The following is an 8171-nucleotide window of genomic DNA, read 5'->3' as shown; positions in this document are numbered from 1 at the left end:
GTTTTGATGGATAAGTTATCAATATAAGGCACCCATTGCGTGTTTTCAAAAAAAGAAATACAGTGCATGCAATATTATACGAAGTACACTGATAAAAGTCATGTGTGTGACTAATTCATCTAAAAGGTTAGGTTGATAATTTTCAGTACTTTATCATTAGTAACCAATTCATTTTTGCTCAGCATACTAAATGATTTCCTCATCCTAATTTATACTCGTATAACCCGTTTCTTTTTGCACAAGATTTCACGAATGTGAAACATAATTACAGAAGCGAAGAAAAATAGTGGATCAAGTAGTGAGTGCGAGACCCAATGCAACTTAGATTGAGAAAAAACCAACGATAAACAATTTCTTAAGAGAAAATGAGACAAGTAAAATACCAGAAACGAACAAGTAAATTGTAATAAATGAATCAAGTTATTAAGTAATACTCCCTCCTTTTTTAAATACTTGCTCTATTTTTATTTTTTATACTATTCATTTGTCATACTTTGACTAATGTTTGTGATTTATACATAAGAAAAAATATAGTCTTGTGGGTACTTGTTGGAATCATCTCAATGAATAGATTATTAATTTTCAATTGTTAGAATTTATACTTATTGATAATTAAAGATATTAGTTATCAAATATTAGCATCGACATGCGTATCCAAGAGAAATGGAGCAAGTATTTAAAAATGGAGGGAGTATAAAATTACAAGTATTTTTTTTTTTTTTTGAGGGGAAGATTACAAGTATATACTCCACAACTAATATATACGGAGTAATTAAATGTCTCATACACCAGAAAACTATACGTCTTTGTGTTGCACCAAATCTATACCTTAGTGAGCAACGACAAAAGCTTCATACCATGAATTCCATGTGTTAAAAGTAACGTTGTCATGTATATATGCTGAAGCACTTATTAAAAGTGGGGATTGTTATGGCATTGCCATACCCATTTGACCATTTCCAACTAAATTCGATCTCTATTTGCCCATTATTTTCTAACAATAATATAATGTACAAATGGTGGATACAAACCCTAATACCCATATATGCACCATACCAATCTGGAAGACACTAACTACGAAGTTACCATTTCAAAATCAAATGTATATTCATTCGGCCCTATTCAAATACATCCACCCATATATATTTGCCAATTGCCACCATTCATATTGCAAATGAGGCGGTTCTTAATTTCAAATGCGCACCTCAATAATTATGGTGATTTATTGTTGACCCTCGCTGACTAACATTTTAAAAAGCCTTTTGATACTTAGGCTATGTAAAACAACACATGCCAGACCGAAAAGGGTACACATAGACACCTTAAAATCTTATATGATACTCTCTTTATTTCTGAATAATTAATTGACATAATCTAACTTGACACACATGTCAATGCACTAGTTTGATCATCGATATACGTCGTATATTAGTAAATTTTAGCAAAAAATTATCAAAAAAATTGATATTATGAAACTTTATATTAATACCTATTTAACATTATATTTTATGATTAAATTTATTTTACATATGCTACTAAAAAAAATGGTCAAAGCTATTAAATAAATGCTAAATAGTGTAAAAAAAGTTAAACATGTCATTATTTAAGAGCGGAGGGAGTAAAGTACTGAAAATTAAGTCATCTTAAATGATTAGAATTATTTATGACAACGACAATAGCGACTACACTAATAATACTTTAATTCAGATTTTTAAGAGGTTAACTAGTGAGTGTCTTTGGTGATGCCCCGAGTAATTTTTGTAATATTTGTCTAAATAATTTTTTGATGCAATAATGTTATAAGTAACTCTTTGATATTTTCAACAAACCCCATTATAATGTAGGAATGAAAAAATAAATATAGTTTGTTGAAGAATAAATCTCAAGTATCACTACATGTAAGTGTTCCACATTGGTTGAAAAATAGAGAGTTAATCGCTTTACAAGGCTAAGAGACTACTCCACCAATTATTATGTTTTAGGATGGAACCTCCTTTGGTTTTGTGATGTAGACTCTCTCTCTTGATTTGCGGGTGCGGTCCAAACCCGTATTTAACATGATATCATAGCCAGACCTACGATATAGGACCCTAAATGGCTAAAGTTCACTAGGCCAAGAGTAGGTAGGTCCATGTGAAGGGAAGTAAAAAAAACACTCTAGCCCAAAAAATCACATGAGACAAAGTTAAAAAGGGACCTCACATGTGAGGGGGAGTGTTGAAGAATAGACATTTCAAGTATCACCACATTTAAGTTTCCCATATTCGTTAAAGAAAAGAGAGTTAATCATTTATAAGGCTAAGTGATACTCCTTTTATTGCCATATGGTTTTGGAATGAAACTTCATTTGATCTGGTGAATTGGATTATCTCTCTTGATTTGCGGGTGCGGCCCAAACTCATTTAACAATAACTTATATTAATATAATTTTGATGAAAAATTAGAATAAGAGACGAAGTTTATAATACTCGTTTGTTATTATTGTAAATGTATTGGAAGTCTAGCTACTTATTTAAATCTTGTAAAGAAACATTTTAAGACTTTATGGAAACATTAATTAAAAACATTGATTATATTGAAATAATGGTCAAGTTTTCACATTTCATTTCAAAGGTCACATGTTTGATACTCTGTAACAGAATGTTGACATACATGGCATATAGACGTTCATAGGATATCATTTTAATTATTTATTAGTATCCATAGATTTGAATACCTGATAGGATGTCGTACATCTGTCAAAAATAAAGTCCTAACAAAACTAATTAACAATATAATAGATTAAGTAGGGTCGAATCCACAGAGTGATGGTTATTCAATCTAACTTCTAAGGAATTGGAGAAACTAAATTATGTCACGAAATTGGGATACAAATATAGTTAAATTAAAATAAGAAAAAAAAAACAATTAATAAAAAGACCTAGGGCTATGTTTCACTATGTTTATACTTTTAAATCTATCAAATATCAATAACAATTCAATCAATTGATGGTCTAGAGCAATTATTAAGCCTACAGTCGGATCTTAATGCTCTCAATTCAAAATATGTAGTTTTGGTCGCTAACATAATCAGGATTGCTAATTGTATGTAAGTCTCTAAAAGTAAGATAATTCGATTCAAACTATTATTAACGATAATTAATCAAACAATTGATCGGGTTGCAAGATTAACAATAAAACATTATCAATTAGAGAAATTAATAATTAAAATATCAACAATATCAATCAAGATTCTTATATAAACATGGATTCCCAGACCCTAGAAATAAACTACACTAGCATGAAATAAACAATTAAAACTAGATATAAGTAATAAAATATAATTAAAAGCAAGAAATAGAAATAAAATACCTCCATAAATTGAAAAAAATAAACCCATGAATCATCCATGGAAAAGTCCATGGAGATGTCATGAGAAACTAGGGTTCAACAGAAAACTACAACGGACGTAATTACGACATAAAAGGTATAAGAGGAAATAATATTCCTTGAGTATTTATATTATTCTAAACTAATCTTAAGATAATAAAATAAAAAATAGCAACTACATAAGTCGTGATATGTTTGGTCGTCAATTTAAAGGAGTCATAATTGAAGAAGATTGTTGCGACGATGGGAAGACGAGCCTTGAAAACGAGGCCTGTTGCTGGGCTTGGGAACCAGCGGCCTCTGGGGTATGTCATATTTTGAGTTCCAGGAAGCATATGGGGGAGTAACCTATTTATGGAAAGCTACTCAAGTCTAGTTTCCAACGCAGTTCGTATCGCTTCAATCAAATCTATAAAACCCAAGTTATGATCAAAAGAGTGAGAAAAGAATATTTTTATACTTTGTAAACCATCGTTATTCTCAAATTCAACTTCAAAAGGTGCATAGCGACTCTTGTGAAAGCTATTTTCATTTTTGCATGCTTATAAATCTCCACCTAAGCTCCTACCACTACGTGAAAAAACGTAATTGGCACCGGTTCAAAACCCCTCATGTGGGGGGTGCCAATAACTAGCATGAAAGCCAACGGTTTGAACCGGTGGCAAAAATGGTTATTGGCACCGGTTAACCGGTGCCAAAAATGCCCCAAAATTTTTTTGTCTTTATTTTTGGCACCGGTTAACCGGTGCCAAAAAGCCCAAATTACTAATTTTTTTTTTGTCTTTTTTCAAGTAACAATTAAATAAACTAAGATAAATAACAACATCACAATTAAATCGACGAATTTCAATCAATATAATCCAAATTTTACAATATATAATCAAAAAAAAAAAATACAATCAATTACAACATATAAATAAATCAAAAAATTTACAATATAAATCAAAATAAAATTACAATATACTCAGAAATAAAAAAAAATTACAACAAAAATAATAAAAAAAAACCCATACACATCTAAATCAATATTCTTAAATCTTAATTCTTCAATTTAAGATCTAAATCAATGTACCTGTACCAATTAAAACAAAAAAAATCGATTAATATTAAAAAGCTTCGAAAACAAACAAAAAAAAAAAAAAACAGAAATTCAATCCTTAAATTCAAACCCAGAAAAAAAAGCAGGAATTCAAACCCAGAAAAAAAAAAAAAAAAAAAAAAAAAAAAAAAAAAAAAACCAGAAATTCATTATTATGTTCACATCGAATTGAAACCCAGAAAAATAAAAAAACAAACTAGAAATCGGAAAAAAAAAAAAAAAAAAAAATCAAAATGAAATCCAGAAAAAAAAATCAAAATGAAACCCAAAAAAAAAACAACCCCAAAATCAAAATTGAAAAAAAATTTAACCCATAAAAAAAATAAACTCAGAAATTTTAAAAAAAAATCGAAAAAAAATAAACCCAGAAAAAATAAACCCAAAAAAATAATAAACCCAATAATCGAAATAGAAAAAAAAAACCAACCCAGAAAAAACATCAACTCCAAAATCGAAATTGAAAAAAAATTTGACCCGGAAAAAAAATAAACCCAGAAATCCGAAAAAAAATAAAAATCGAAAAAAAAATAAACCCATAAAAAAAAACCCAATAATCGAAATCGAAAAAAAATAAACTCAGAAAAAAAATAAACCAAGAAATCGAAAAAAAAACCCAATTAAAATCGAATTGAAATGGAAAAAAAAAACAGAAAAAAACCCTAGAAATCACGAAAGTAAAAAAAAATAATAATAAACCCCAAATTAAAAACGCATGCATTAACCCAGAAAAATCGAATTTAAATCCAAAATCAAACCCAAAAAAGCACCCAAAAAACACATGCAAGAACCCAGAAAATTCGATTATTAAACCCAAAATCAAACCCAAAAATATCAAACCCATCTTGATTAATTCGGTCTTGATGGTGGTCTTGGGTGTTGGACTTGGTGGTGATGTTGGTGGTCGTCTTCGTTGGTGTTTAGGGGAACAAGAGGTTTTTTTTTAGGGAGAGGAGAGAGAAGAGAGGAGAGGATATCAGGAGAGAGAAAGGAGGGAGGCCGAGTATGAGGGTGAGGGTAGGGTTAGGGGAATATAAGGTTGGTTTTTTTTTTTTTTTAAAAAAAAGGTTTTGGCACCGGTTTGAACCGAACCGGTGCCAAAAACCTCTTCTAAAAAACCCGCCTACTTTAAACCATGTTTTTGCCACCAAGGCGGTGCCATTCTCATTTTTTCACGTAGTGTACAAACATATATCTTTCATTGAGAAACCTTGATTTATCGACGTGTTGTCCTTTCATTGTTCAATTCGTCTAAAAAAACCACCCCAAAAGCGTTCAAATAATTAAGGAAACTACCTGAAACATTGGAAACACAAACGAAGCCCTCCTCTCTTCTCTCACATGAAAAAAAGAAAAACTAGTCTAAAAAGCATTAAAATACGGGTTGCCTCCCGCAAAGCCATGGTTTATCTAGGTCCCGCAAGATCTTCATACCAAGTACAAGAATTAGGATCCTTGACCTAACGCTTGGTCGGGTGGTTTCTCACCCGGTCGAGCGGTGTTTAGGCCACAACGCGGTTTCCTGACATACCCTGTGGGACGCCAATTCACTTTATTTGGTGGATCCTCCTTGACTTGGATTGGGGGCTCTTCGATGCTACGCATTAAAGATCCCTCTTCGATCGAGGGTTGCTTCAAATTGTTACTGCATTTAGCACTTGCAACTCGATCTAGTGGAACACTCATCGTAGGCTCAATTTCCACGACTTGCTTGATTGATTCCACCTTTTCATCCTCAAAGCCAAGACCGACAGTGTAGAGGGCTCTTTCTATTGCATCAACTTCCTTCCGCCATTTGTCTATCTCATCTGAAAGGGATGCAACGCAAGATACCGCCTCCAAGGGATCTTTTACAAGAGCTTGGGGCTTGTTAGAATAATTATGAACCACATTAACACTAAAACACTTTTCCTCTGTCATGGGGCTTTTAGGGGTATTATTAAGATTAAAAATAATTTTATCGTCCCCTACTGATAGTGTTAATTTGCCACATCGCACATCTATAATTGCTCCTGCAGTGTTAAGGAATGGTCTACCCAAAATAATTGGGGTTTGCATATCCTCAGCCATATCAAGAACAACAAAATCAACAGGTATATAAAATTTACCTACTCTAACAGGAACATCCTCCAAAACACCTAAGGGGTATTTAATAGAATGGTCGGCCATTTGTAGAGTAATATTGGTAGTTTTTAATTCACCCATATTTAACTTAGAACACACAGACAATGGCATAACACTAACGCTAGCACCCAAATCACACAATGACATTATCAATCATTAGAGTGCCAATATGACAAGGGATAGAAAAACTACCCGGATATTTTAAATTAGGTGGAGATTTATTTTGAAGTACGGCACTACACTCTGCAGTGAAAGCTACTGTCTCCACCTCACTAATAGACCTTTTTCTGGATTATTCTACTGTGTCGTTCTTCAAAAAAGGGCACCATAACATGCTGATGTGGCATGTTATGGTTGGTCAATTTTTCCTTTATTTTAAAAGGCCAAAATGTACAATACATATATGTATAATTGGAAATACATGTATATTTTGTAAAGAATACATAATTATAGTATTTGAAAATCTATTTTTATTTTTTTAAATCATCTAGAAAAATAAATTATATAATCAAAATTTAGAAAATCAAATATTCATCATCGTTCTTGATTGTTCATCATCATTCTTCATTTGTGATCTTAATTAAGCATCCCCAATATCTTGCATTCCGATCAACATGTCGTCCAAAGATCGGATTTTTATTGGGTTTTCAAATCTGAATGTTTAATTCGTATACAATTTTCGGCTTTAGGGTTCGATAATTCTAATTTATGTAAAAATCAGGTTGTTTGTCTCTCTTGTGCGATTATAGAATTATAGGAAATTAGAGTGCAGGGGTAAAGGTATAGAACCCGACGGCTTTAATTTTTTGCGCACATAGGTCCGGCGAAGGTTCACGGCGGCAGCTCAACGGTTTGGTGAGTTTTGAAGCGATTTCAGGCGTATTTAAAATTGGGATCGATTTTGGTCATTTTAAGAAGGTTTCAGGCGAATTTATTGGGAATGTCTGGTTCAGTTTTCAGGCGGTTTTCAGCCAATATTTCCGGCAGCCGTTCTTCTTCTCCGGTAGCAAATCTATGATTATCCATCATTCTGGTTGTTCGCTGGCTAGCTATTTCGTATGTTTTTTATGTAAGGGGTGTTGAGAATACATTAACACTGTTTGGGAGTGGGTGGAAGAATGAAGAACATTGATGAGAATACATTAACTGAGAATGGGTGGAAGAAGAAGAACGAACATTGATGAATATGATGATGAACAATTTTAATTTTGTGTTTTATTTTTTTAAAATAATTGTGATATAAAAAAAATACATGTATTAAAAAGAATACATGATATAGATACAATTTTAATATATTATGGACATTGAAAAATAATTCAAAATGAAAATAAAAATACTAAATAAAGGTCAATCAGATTTTGCTAAGTCAGCATTTTGTGGTGTCATTTTAAAGAATGACATTGTAGAATTTTCACCTTTTTCTTGTCAGTATTTCCTTCATAAATTTTGCATATGCAGAATTTGTGTAATTAATTCAGTGAAGGGAACTGTTACCTGCAAATCTTTTACCATCTCCAGAAACTTACCAAACTGCTTATCCAAATTTGTTTTCAAGTGACGATTGGGGAACGGAAGTTTGATA

This window comes from Chenopodium album, chromosome 7 (assembly GCF_948465745.1).
Source record: "Chenopodium album chromosome 7, dcCheAlbu1.1, whole genome shotgun sequence".
Classification (NCBI taxonomy): Eukaryota; Viridiplantae; Streptophyta; class Magnoliopsida; order Caryophyllales; family Amaranthaceae; genus Chenopodium; species Chenopodium album.
This window is presented reverse-complemented; position numbering follows the sequence as displayed.